Source organism: Peromyscus leucopus, chromosome 2 (genome assembly GCF_004664715.2).
Source record: "Peromyscus leucopus breed LL Stock chromosome 2, UCI_PerLeu_2.1, whole genome shotgun sequence".
In the NCBI taxonomy this organism is placed as follows: domain Eukaryota; kingdom Metazoa; phylum Chordata; class Mammalia; order Rodentia; family Cricetidae; genus Peromyscus; species Peromyscus leucopus.
The window spans coordinates 76193823-76207736 of NC_051064.1; positions in this window are offsets into that span (position 1 = coordinate 76193823).

The following is a 13914-nucleotide window of genomic DNA, read 5'->3' on the forward strand; positions in this document are numbered from 1 at the left end:
GGCAAATCTTCACAACTTAAACTTTGAGGTGTGTTCTGAACATCCACAAGACCCTCAAACTGTGTTGGGAATCTCCTGTGGAGAGGTTTCATTAGGTCATTTTCTTAGCTCTTCTCTTCTGCATTGGCTCAACAATGTAAGATAAATGGCCTTTGTCTGATATTTTCTTCTCTGATCCAAACACAATGCTGGAAGGGCAAAGGTCTGGCAACATTCAATGGGGAAATATAAGATAAACCAACTGCTAAGATGTCTCAATTTAAGGCAACATCAAAAATCTCTATTTATTTAGTTTTCAATATACACTAGGTAATATGATAAGCATTTAATACAGGTTTTTATTTTTAACAGAAGGACAGGTATAAAAACTTATAATCTATGTGTGCTGGGTGAGGAAACAGGTCCAGAGAATGATGGCTTTACTCATACACACTGAACATTGAGCAGGAATTTAAAGCCAATCACAGAACATCCTGAAAGTCTAATGTCTAAACCAATTCCCCCCATTGTCATTTTCAGTGCAAATTTTAAAATCAGTGTCTCACACAGTGTCTGCTGTCCTGTCTCTGGCCTCATTTGAATGTCCCTACATTCTTTGCTCCTAGTATACCTTTCCTGGATTTTAGAATATTTAAAACCCAAAGTGTTGTTTATGTCTTAGAGTCCTCTTTTTATTTTAAAAAAAACCTATTTGTGTGTATGAATATTTTACCTGCACCATGTATGTACCATATGCATGACTTGCCTTAGGAGTCCAGAAAATGGTGTCAGATACCCTGGAGATTGAGTTACAGATGGTTATGGGACATCACATGCTTGTTGGATACTGAACACTGGTCCTCTAAAATGGCACCAAGTGCTTTTAACTGATGAGTCATTACTCCTGCCCCAAGGCTTTCCATTTTAAAGGGAAGAATAACAATGTTTAAATTTGTTCTTTAAGCCATCACTTCAGAAAAGCATTTTTAGGGTTAATTCAAATCAAGTATTTATTGAGTTCAGAAACATTTGAGTATCTGGAGATGAAGAAATAGATATGGCAGTCTGAAAACATTGAAGACAATATGTAATAAATTTTATTAAGATCATGGTTAGTTAGAGAAAACTCTTGATTAACAATTTGAAATGTGTCTTAGTATATAGTATGAATAAATAACAGGAGGGGTTTATCAAGCATGCAATATTATCCCATTACTTTGCTATGTATTGGGAGATTTAGTTTTTCCTCTAAAATAGTTTATAACTGACAAAGAAGACATTTGAACCTCTTGGAGAATTGAGGTGGTATAGATATATTTATTCAGAGTGATTATATGTGAAAATTATGCAGAAAATGTTGGTTAGAAGTGTGTTGAATGAAAGAAAAAACAGACAAATAAAATAAGTGAACTGGGGATCAGCTATAGTCTATGTACCAGTAGCATCAAAGTTTGAGGCCTTATTAAAACAGAATCTTCTTAAAATATTACTATCTGAGGTTGCAATACATAGAAACCCAGCTCAAGCCTTTGACCATTATGTCCCTTTCTGTCCCATATGAATTACTGGATGTTATATCTCTAAATGAGATAGTACATTGTATTAGACTTGAAAGCCTTCTATTCTTAGAGTTGGATTCTATTTCAGAAGATCAGTGACTTTTCAAGTATTAACAAGTAAAAAATAAAAATCTTAGAGGATTTTATTTCATTTATCTTTAAGACTTTTACTTTATATTCCCTTTTATTAAACATAGATTCCTTTATCATATAACATAATCTGAATACAGTTTACCCTCCTACATCTTCCAGGTCTTCTCCACCTACAACTATCCAATTTATTTCTACTTCCTTTCTACCTTTTATTAGAAAAGAACAGGCTTCTAAGAGATAAAAACAAAACATAACAAAATAAAATATAAGATAAAACAAAACCATCATAACAAAGTTGGACAATTCAAGTCAACAGAAAAGTAAAAGAGCTCTAGGAAAAGGCTTTAGAATCTGTGAACCACTTGTTCACACCAGGATGTGAACAGAGTTCAGGAGTGTCATAAGATTATGAAACTGAAAGCTCTAGTGTATATGCAGAGGACCTGATACAGAGCTGTGTAGGCCCTGTGATTGCCACTTCAGTATCTAAGTTCATATGAGTACTCACTTGTTTTAGAGGGCCTTGTTTTCCTGGTGTCCTCTTTCTCCTCTGTCTCTACAATTCCTTTTACCTCCTTTTCTGTCTCCCAACTCCTTTGTCTTCCTCTTCTGCAGGATTCCTTGAGCTCTGAGGGGAGGAATTTGATGGAAACATTTCATTTAGAGGTATGTGTTTCAAATTCTCTCTCTTTCTGCGTGTCTGTGTGTAATATTTGCCTGTAAGTCTCTGTGTTTGTTCCTATCTCCTGCAGGAGGAAGTCTCTCTCATGATGGCTGAATAAGGCAATGATCTATGAGGATAACATAATATCATTAGGATCAATTCATTATGTTTTTCTAGACCTGTAGTATTTTTTTTAAATGTAGGTCCTTGGGCTATCCACTCTCTTGGTTACACAAATAGTGTCATGGCTTCCATCTCATTAGATGAGCCTTAAGTCAAATCAAACATTAGTTAGTTGTTTGTTCCTACAATGCTTGTGTAACCATCACCTTAGCATATTTTGCAGGCAGGACAAGATTTTAACCAACATGAAAATAGCCATCTACAAAATTGTCTGATAAAAGAATAAAAGGTCACACACTCAAATTTTGTTTGAATTTAATCTAGGCTAAAATGAAATTTGCATTCTCCTACATATAAAGACACGGATTAGCAAGAGTTCTGTGTTATCAATTGAGTTAAAATTGAATAGAAGCTGCTTTCAGTTATTAATCTCAATAACCATGGAGCAACCAGCAAGTGATTAATTATTTGAATTAGATGTGTCAAAATCTCTAATAACAAAACCCTTATCCAACTGTTGATACATTTATACACTCCATGGACATCAAATAAATTTAGAAACAAAATAATTTTAGAGTATAATTCAGTGGAACACTCCATAGCTATAAAATTCATTTCAAATAGTATCTTTGTGTATATCTCTATTCAGTATATATATTGAATATAGCAATAGCCACCTGAAATGGGCAGAAGAAAGCTGGTAGAGTTAATTTCCTAAGTCATGGCACAGAGGGTCAGATATTCTCAATAAATTGTAGGAACATATCATATAGTTGGTAAATGGGAGATAAAGGGCATGTCCTGGCAAATATCATAGTTGGGAATCATCTTCATTGGACAGGCTGTCTCTCATAAAGACCTAAAATGATTGAAAACAAATAAAACTCTGAGTTCAAGCAACTAAGCATGGAAGAAGAAAGACCTAAGAAAATAATTACACCCATATTCAATACATAGATATAAAGTAGATTTTTATTGTCCACCTCAGGAAAAAAATCATGTTAAAAATTGGATGGCAATTCAGCAAAATCTTTCTTTGTAACTTTGAATCCATCTTTACAGATTGCATCATCTCGTATATTAAAATCGCTGAAAACACCTACATCTATACTTCAATCTTGGAGTTTTTCCTTCTTCTAATTACTGTTTTGACACCTCCATTTGTTGTGTTTAGATATGTCAGTTTAGTATAGCCAAGGTAAACCTATTCCTGCCTGAACTATAAACATTCTTACACATCTCAGCTAGCATCTATTTTACCCTTTACAATGGTTACTTCTACTGAGAACTTCAACATATGTCTATAATTCGATCTTTCCCCGGCAAATAGCTATCACACTCATCTATCTCTATCATTTTAGGAGCCACTGACAATGGCTTTACAAACTCTATGCATTCACCTTTCTTTTATTCTAATTTAAATAATCATTAAGTGTCCTATTAAAATAAAATTCACTTCTCTTTTCAAATTCTTCTAAAATCTCTTTTAACGTAATTTTATGATGACCTAAAGGGCCTGCATTCTAGGCACAAATTTCACTTCTGATAATTCCCACTGTTGTCCCATCTATTCACTTGGTTCCCACATTGGTAGTTTAATTTAGGCCACCAGAGCTCTCTAGGCTGCTTTGTGCACTAAAATATTTGCACTTGATGCCTCTTTGTTTTGCCTGTTCTTCCAGGTATTGGCTGGCCACATACCCTACTTATTCAATGTACTATATTCCTCTCTCTTGAGTCATTATTGTGACCTCACAGTGTTCATATAGCTCACAGCTCAGAACTATACTTCCAAGATTGACACATTATTAACAGTGTTTTCACCTCAATAATGAAGGTAACATTTATTAGATTTTTTTGGTGTTGAGTATTGCTTTTCTTTCTACAAATGGCTGTTTTTGAAATCCAAGGATTCTTATTTGCTGCAGCCCTAAGTCTTAAGATAACAACATTCATTTTTTACCCTAAAAAGAAGAAAACAATAAAGGGTGGAATGATAGAAGAAAGGAGTGAGGGTGAGGAAAAATCCACATATTTAAACTATTATCTGTATGCTCCTAAGACGTCAGCTAGTCTTATATTAATAGTACCAAATTAATTATAAAACACATGCCAACACAAACTGATTTCTCTTTTGATTTTGTAAGACTCTGCTTGAGTTCAGTTACCAGTACTGAAGAAAGAAATAGAATGTTATGATTCTTATTATTCCAATTCTTTATTTTTATTTTAATGTTATTAATATTAAATTAATTGTAGATAGAGATTTTCTACCTTGCCCACAGTAAGGACAAATCTCTGTCACCCACCAGTCCCACAGCTGCTTAGACCCAACCAAGTAAACACACAGAGACTTATATAGCTTACAAACTCTATGACCATGGCAGACTTCTTGCTAACTGTTCTTATAGCTTAAATTAATCCATTCCCATAAATCTATGCCTTGCCTCTTGGCTCCTGGCTTACCAGCATCTTCACATGCTGCTTGTCATGGCGGAGGCTGGCAGTATCCTTCCACCTTCATGGCCAATCAGTGTTTTATTTATTGACCAATCAGAGCAATTTGACATACAGACCATCACACAGCAATTAATTGATATTAATTTTTCATTTCTAAGATTATAATTATTTTGTATTTTCCCCTTCCCTTTGCTCCCTCCAAAGTTTCCCATGTACCCCTCCTGGCACCCTTTCAAACTTTTGACCACTGTCCCTTTAACTATGTGAGTGTGCATATGTATATTCCTAGCTACATAATGCAACCTTCTCATTCTGAATAATATCCTTTGTATATATATATGTTTTCAGTTTATTATAGGAATAAAATGGAAGCTGATATAGATATATGCCAGTAAACAGTGGTTATCTCTGGAGGTGGTTTAAAATGGTACATAGCATCTTAATTTGGGATTTCAGCATAATTTGCATTACAAATATGGCTGCATTAAATTTTTGACAGTGGAATCTTGATGTTCAGTGATGGTACTGGCATTTTTTTTTTTCACAAGGAAAGTTGTTCCTAGTTATTTCTCATGGGAAATGCAGTGTGGACCAATAGTAATAGTTTGAGCCCTAGTGTTCAATTTGAAAATCCAGAAACATTCCACAAATTAGATACACCTTGATATTAACTATCACAGCACACTGAACCTAACTAGACCTGGCATGGATTTATCTATCAATATAAGGTTCATATAATGTGAATATTCACAATTTCCACTGATTCTGCCTTAGAATCTGCTGTGAGTGGCATGGAAGATAATGAGTATATTCCGAAACAACATGCTCAAATCAAGAGCAGTTTTGAAACACATCTAGCTACTGTGAACTTATTATTTATCATCACAGCAAAATGGTTTTCTTTGCTGGAAGTGAGTTTTGAACATCCTTTGTTTTAACTCCTTTGTTTATGTTAATGAGTCCTTTGCCTGCATGTATGGCTATGTACCATATGCATGTGATATGCACAGAGGCTAGAATAGAGAGTTACAATCACTGGTGTTGGAGTCACATATGGTTATGAGACACCATGTGTTTGCTGGAAACTGAATACCAGTCCAATGGAAGTGAAGCTATCTTTCTCAGTAGTGGAGACATCTATTCAGTCCCTCATTGTTTTCTTGTCTTTTGCTCTCTGCAACATTTCATTTGAGTATGTGTAACACATACAATAACAGAGTAAAGTAAATTTTCATCACAAATCTATAATCATGAAAGGGGAATTTTGTAAATGGGAGTTATAAACTTAGCAGCACACACATAATATCTTTCCACATAAAATAAATCAACACTTAGATTTGTCAACTCTGTGTCTCCAAGAAATGAAAAGAAAACTTGTAGAGTGAAGACCAAAATGAGTAACCATAAATGAGGTAGGGACAGAAATTCTGTCCTCAGGATGAGTTTAATGCAGCAGAAATGACTAGGCACAGCCAATGCCGAATTCACATAGCCTCATCACTAAGCTACTGCACTTCCCCCTTCCTTACATTTTGTGCAGATTTCTACCAAAGACAGGAGCAAATACTGGTGCTATTAATAGAAGAAGCATGTTCTCCTCCTGTTCAGCTATTTAAAGAAATGTTCAGCTGCAAGGTGCACTGACTTAGTGCAGCTTATCTTCTTCAACCCAGATAGAGCTCCCTGCTCCTCCCTCCCATTAGAACATCTCTTAATGTATCTATAACTGGCTTTCATTTTGTGATATAAAATTTACAAGGAGAGCATGTTTGGGGGAACAAGTTGCTATTGTTTTCAGGTGCTGCTGATCACACTTGTGGGGGGTATAAACACCCTTAATTGAGTTTTGGCTGTAAATGCATGATGCATATATTTAGAAGACAGACAATGTTAAGGGAGAGGTGGGAAATTATTGTAATCAACTAGGTGACCTTAATGTGTAAAACAAATAACTCTTTGCAGAGATTAGAAATGCAACCAGCTCCTTACACATGGCAATGTGACAAGCTATAGTGCAATAGGCTTTGACCCCAGAATAAAATGATGTATATAGATTGGACCTCAGAGCTTTAGAAACTAACTTACTTCTGTCTTTTGATATTTATTCAACCTTTAAGACCTCATGCAATTACTGTTTCTTCAAAAGTCTTCACAAATGTCCATTAGTTGAGCTGGTGGGGGTGCATGAATTACTATTGCTCACTCAGTTACTTTTACTCATGTTCTGTATATATGCCAGAGTATCCATATCATGCTCTTTCCACAGATTTTAAAATGTTTATATATTATATTAGGCCTTTCTAAAGTTCAGTCATCTATGCATTTGTTTATGACAGTGTACCCAATCTGCAGACTGTCCTTTTACCAGTCATATACTCTTTAGGTTAACTAAATTAAAATTCTTTCTCAGCTTTCCTCTTAGCTATTGTACTAAACTAAACTTTTAATATAATTGCATAGTTTTAACTGACTATATATATGTAAATATATATATATATATATGCATATATGAGAGATTATAGAACAAACACAGAGCTGTCAATGTGCTAGAGATTATGTTTATTAAATCCTTAAATCATTTATAACACTACAAGTAATTTATGGGCTACCTACTAAATTGTTACAATTATTTACAAAGATATACTGTTTTGCATTGCATGTCTTCACATACAGTGGTGACTTTTACACAAAACAAGAGCAAAACAATATTTAACTTTCATGTGTTGTCCAATAGCATCCTAGGACACCAAAACCTGAGAAATGAAGATAAATGTTAACTATTACAGCATTTTTATGTAATTTCCAATAGATAATAATTAAAGTTAATTCAGAAGAACCAAGATGAAAACATTACCAATTATTTTAAATAAGTATATATCTGAGACTACATATGACATTGCCACTTAATGAGTTTTAGATTTTTTTCATTCTTCTAAATACTGTCATTGGTGAATATGTCATTGACACTGTAGATCACTTTTTACATGTGGCTAATTCTTCTGATGCTTGGATATGCAATAACTTTGGTTTTTAATTGTGTTCCCTAGTTTTTCCAGTAGTATTCTCTGGGGATCCCCTTTGATTTTACACTCTGCTGGCTATCAGTCCATGTAAACAAAGCATAGAAGTGAAGAGATCCTTGTATGCTCTGTGAACATGATGGAGATAGCCCTCCAGAGACAGACTTTGGTGAATTGGCTTAACTATATTCCAGAGTATAAGGAATATATAGGACTAGAGAGCCTGGGGAACAAATTCAATTTTGCATCAAGTGTCATGGTCCTAGTATAAGGCTTCTAGTGCAAGCCTTAGTTATCATATGTGCAGAAGAGAAGGCTTCTAGCAGGGATGTGTGCCTATGGTCAAGCTAAAGATAAATCAGGCATCAGGCTTAGAGATAGCTTTCAGGTAAGTTTGGTCCTCCAGGCCCAGAGACATTCTCCAGATAAGGGCAGGCAGAGATCAGGAAATTTCTCTGGGGAGGAAGTCTCCATGTCCCTGAGCTTTTGGAAAAAGCTGCTAGGACATGATAGATGGCAACCTCTGAGCAGCCAGCAAGGCCTTCCAACACTATTCTTTAAGGTTTACTGTAGATGTCTTTCATTTCTGTAACTAAATTTAATTCTGAATAGTTTGTATCTAGAATTATTGTAAACAGCTTTCCAAAAGCTCACTATTGTTGTAAAACTAAGCTACTACATTTTGTCTGTACTGATTGTGTATCACATGATGTTTTGTGTTTGTTTATAACTTCACACAGTTTTGTGGTAGAATAGCTGTGCTTATCTCTCTATGTATAACTTTATCTCTCTATGTATATCTTCATGTCATCAGATGTCCTTTGTTAGATGAGTGAGAATACATACACACACACACACACACACACACACACACACACATATATGTATGTATATGTATATGTATATATCAGGAAATATTGTTCAGAAAAACAAAAGAAATGGCTTCTATTATTTGTTTCATTTGTGTAACTTGAGGTCATTATGTGAAGTGAAATAATACGGACACAAAAGGACAATTACATGTTCTCCCTTATTTTGTGAAGCCAATGAGTCAATCTTTTAGCAAAGGGGATTGTAGTTACTAGATTGCTACAAGTGGAAGAGTATAAAGATATTTAATAAAGTTCAGGAAAATCAAGTGGAGGAAATATTTTCAGGTCCAGGAAAGATGCCACAGTTGTTAAGAACATTTTCCGTATTTGCAGAGGACCTGAGTTCAGTTCCCAGCACCTACATAGGCCTGTTCACAACTGTCTGTAATACAAGCTCTGAGGATTTGACACCTTTTCTGTCCTCCAATGGCATCTTTCTCAAGTGCATATACCCATCTCCCTACATATATGTATAATTGAAAAATAGAAAGCAAAGTCTCAAAAAAAGTTACCTCCCGTTCATCTTTAGCATTGCAGAGTGACTATAGGCAAAAAAATCTATATTATAAAATGACTAAAGAATGAGAGGACAAAAATCACCAATATATAAGATTTATATAAGAATAATTAGTGTTTAAAAAGGGTTACCAGATATATTAGAATATTACACTTTATATACATTTATTACAATGATGTGATATATCCCACATAGTGAACTTATGTTGTGCCTCAATAAAGGAAGTAAAATATGTCACCACTCCAGATTTACTACTAGAAATATAGGAAATAGCATGGCAAGTGACTCATCTGTTTTTCTTTAAGCTCGGGATATTTGAAGATTCCAATATGATCATGGGAACTTGTTACATGTTGCTTTTTCCTGAGGAAGCCATTTGAGAGGAAAACTTCTGGCCCCTTCCTGCAGCTGAAATCCCTTTAAGAATAAGATGTCAGTCTTGGATAATGGAAAAGTATATGGTCTTCAGGTAAAAGTTCCATACAGTATCCTGCCTTTAGACACCCTATCCCAGGCTCCCTTGCTTCTTGTTAGAGAGCTAAGTCTAAGTTCAAATCTGTGCCTACTCTAGTCAAATGATATTTTAAAAGGAAATAAGGCTCAAACACATAGAGTTTTAACTATAGCAAAATAATGATTTCTATTAGTCTAATTTCAGTATTTATCAGTTACTTTAGAATTTAAGAGAAGGAAAAGTGGTTGACTTTCATCTTCCTTAAATAATAGCAGAATGGTGCCTTTCTATTTCTTCTGTTCTTTGTAAACTCCAAAAAATTAGGATTGTTGCATTATTAGCTATTTTAAGACAAATTGACTACACATACATATATATGTGTATGTGTGTGTAGAAATACATAATTGTGTGAATACATTTATATGTGTGTATATTTATGTGCAGATGCAGGTATATATGCATATATCTTGCTAACATTTTTGCCTAGAAAAAAAATACTCTTAAGGCATGCTATTTTCTTTGCTTTTCCACGACTCCACACATTCTCCCTTAATTATTAGTCGCAGGACATCTTGCCATTTTGCATCTTGGAATCATAACTTCTCCTTGTTCCTTTGGCCCTGAAGAAAAACATCCTATTTAGCATGATAATGTAATTAAGGTCATATTCTGCCTTCAGTCATCAATGTGCAAATGCTGTCTGACTAATGAGACAGTCTTAGCAGTGTCTCTTAGACTATCCTCTAACTGCACTAACAGCCATGCTTTCCTCAGTCCCTTTTGACAGGCCTGAAAATGTGTCCTCCCCTCAGGCTCCAGGCAGAGTAAGAAATGTAAATGGAGTCACTGTTTCAGTCATGAAGATTTTCAGAAAATGAGATCTAAGGAAAATTATCTTCATCCCCAGTGTCTCTTCTCAGCTACATTGTGTGTTAGTGTGTCAAGAGAGAGATTCAGCAGCAGATTGTAGACTCAGAGTATATTCTGTAGGCAGGAATGGACAGTAGAGCTTTGGAACAGAGGCTATCCCAAAGTACCTGTGTGGAGATAAATCAGCCAATGAAGAGACTGCTTTTAGGTATCAGTTTACCTTCTTGAGTATTATTCCTTCTGTTTCCTGAAACTTAAGTTTAGACTTGTATTCTAACCACGGGGCATGTCTGGGTACATTTTCCACCCTCAGATAAAACAGAGATTATAGTAATTACTGCTTAACAGTGTTCGGAAGAGTTAATTAAGACCAACATTCAGATTCTTCACAGGAAAGCAAAACACTATGCTCAGAGTAAGTAACAAATAAATAATGTGTTTTGTTCCATATTTAAAATCATAAATGTGTACATCACTAATTTTATAACTATCTCTGCACTTTAAATCTCACCATTTGTCTAATCCTAACAAAAAGCTAATATTTTGATGTCTTCCTATATGTTTCTCTGAAAGAAGCAAAGGTGAAAGTAGATTAGGTGTTGTCCTACACAGCTTCTTTGTTATATGGTCCCAAGTAGGAAATCTATAATCTTGTGAGAGACAGTTTTTGGTTTTTTTTTTCTTTTTTTTAAATTTATTTATTGTGCATATAGTATTCTGCCTACATGTTTTTAAAACATTTATCTATAAAGAACTCTCCTCTGTTTAAGAACCTTCAAAATTTTACTAGTGTATTTTCAAAAAATTTTCAATGTGAGCTTAGATGCCCTAATTCATGAATCCTGCATTTGGCCTGTAATCATGTTCTTTTTCTTTCTTTCTTTCTTCTTTCTTTCTTTCTTTCTTTCTTTCTTTCTTTCTTTCTTTCTTTCTTTCTTTCTTTCTTTCTTTCTTTCTTTTTTTTTTTCTTTCTTTCTTTCTCTCTCTCTCTCTCTCTCTCTCTCTCTCCCTCCCTCCCTCCCTCCCTCCCTCCCTCCCTCCCTCCCTCTCTCTCTTTCTCTTTCTTCTTTCTTCTTTCTTTCTTTCTTTCTTTCTTTCATGTGTATGTATGTATTGTGTTTGGGTGTCTTGCCTGCATACCTTTCTGTGTGCCACATGCAAGCCTGGTGCCCATGTAAGATAGAAGAAAGGATGCTTAGTCATCACCTAGTGGCAGTACTTATAAGGATTAGGAGGAGTGACTTTGTTGGGGTAGTTTTGTCCTTGTTGGAGGAAGTCCGTCACTGGGAGTGGGCTTTGGGGTTTCAAAAGCTCAAGCCAGGCTCAATGTTTCTTTCTTCTTGCTGTCTATGGATCAAGATGTAGAACTCTCAGCTACTTCTCCAGCACCATATCTGCCTGTGAGCTGCCATGCTCCTTTGCCATAATAATGAACTAAAATTCTGAAACTGTAAGCAAGCCCCAATGAAATGCTTTCTTTTAAAATAAAAAATATAGAAACAACATGTAATGTGCATTTAAATACTTTGTAAGCTAAGATTAAGACTGATGAAGTCACTAACCCAGGTCATCCAGTATCAAATGGTGAGACATAAAAATTTAGTGGCTTCTTAAGGTTTGAGAGGAGAACTAAGCATGCCAATGCCAGAGTTAGAAACATGAAGGGCTGACAGAAATTCTCTTTGCTTCTCTTATTTCCTATACATATACTTCAACCATGCCAACCTTCTTAACCACTAAGCAGAGATTAATCTCTGAGTCAGTCCCCTCAATACAACTCTTATTTTTCAAATATTTTTATTAATATTATGAGAATTTCATATAATGTATACTTATATTAATCCCCACTCCTCCAAGGTTACCTCCACATACTCATGAATTCTTTGTTCTTTTTATTTTAATATTCCAGGGAACTCGCGTTGTCATGGCCACATTTTCCTTCTAGTTGTGGGGCCACCCACTGGAGTTGGTTAGGTTATCAGGAGCCACACACTTATGGGAAACTCAATTCCTTCCTCCAGAAGCCATCAGCTTCCTATAGCTATTTTGTTAGGAGTTGGGCTAGTAAATCCCTTCCTCCTCTATTCTAGAATATTGATTGTCTTGATACTGGGCAGGCAAACCACAGCTGCTGTGAATTCATGGGTGTAATATTCCTGCGATGACCAAAAGACAATGTTTCACTCCAACTCTGGCTTTTATTTATTTATGTATTTATTTATGTATTTATTTATTTATTTTGGTCCTACTTATATGTTCCTACCTGGATTTTGGATAGAGGGATGATATGAATTCCTCCTCTGTAGCTGAGTACTCCAGAGACACTTATTATATGTACTTTGAGTGGTTATGAGGTTCTATTTAACTATTATGCACTGAACAAAACAAAACAAAACAACAACAAAAAACCGATTTCTCTATTAAGGTCTGAGATATAGGAATTTAGAGGGCAGTTTGATGATATGTTCCTTTAGTACAGTAATAGTAATAGGTTGATACTTGGCGTTCCAGTAGTCTCTGCCTATGGTTCTTAACCACATATAATGCACCAGACATGTGTTTCTTCTGCCTGGATGATTATAAATATGATTAAAAAGTGGATGATTAACCCCATGACATTTGTGCCACTATTGTACTCATAGGCATACCTTGCCATTGCAGTCATTATTATAGAATATAAGGTCCAAAGCCAAGTAAGACGGTTGATGTCTTTGATTCCCCAAAGCCTACACTGTACAATCCAATATGAAATCTAGCCACTAGAAGGAGCCTGACTAGTCAGTACCAAATTGGTTTCTATATGTGTTGTAACCAATATGTTATTTTCAGCAAAAGTATGTTATTATCAAGTTCTGTTGGGCGATCAAGGCAAATGACAAAAATGATAAAAATTCTGTACTATTTCCCTCAATATGACTCTTAAATAATCTCTCATCTCATTCTGTACATCAATCTATAAATATATAATCACACTGGAAACTTAATTGAATTAATAAACATACTAATGACTAGATATGAGACAGATATGAATACTGTCCTTCATTTTGTCATATAGTCCCAAGTGTGATATAATGTAAACAGTACTGACTAGTTTTTTCTGTCAGTAACAACAAGAGACATTAAAAATATATAAAATAGCAGGGGGTGGGCACGCTTTAATCAGCACTAGCAGAGAGCGATCTCTGTGAGTTGAGCAGCTGACTAAATGATAGAAAGCAAAGTACAAGAAAAAAAAAAAATATAAAAAAAAAAAATAAAATATATATAAACATATATAGAAGGCCTGATAAAGTCATATGGGGA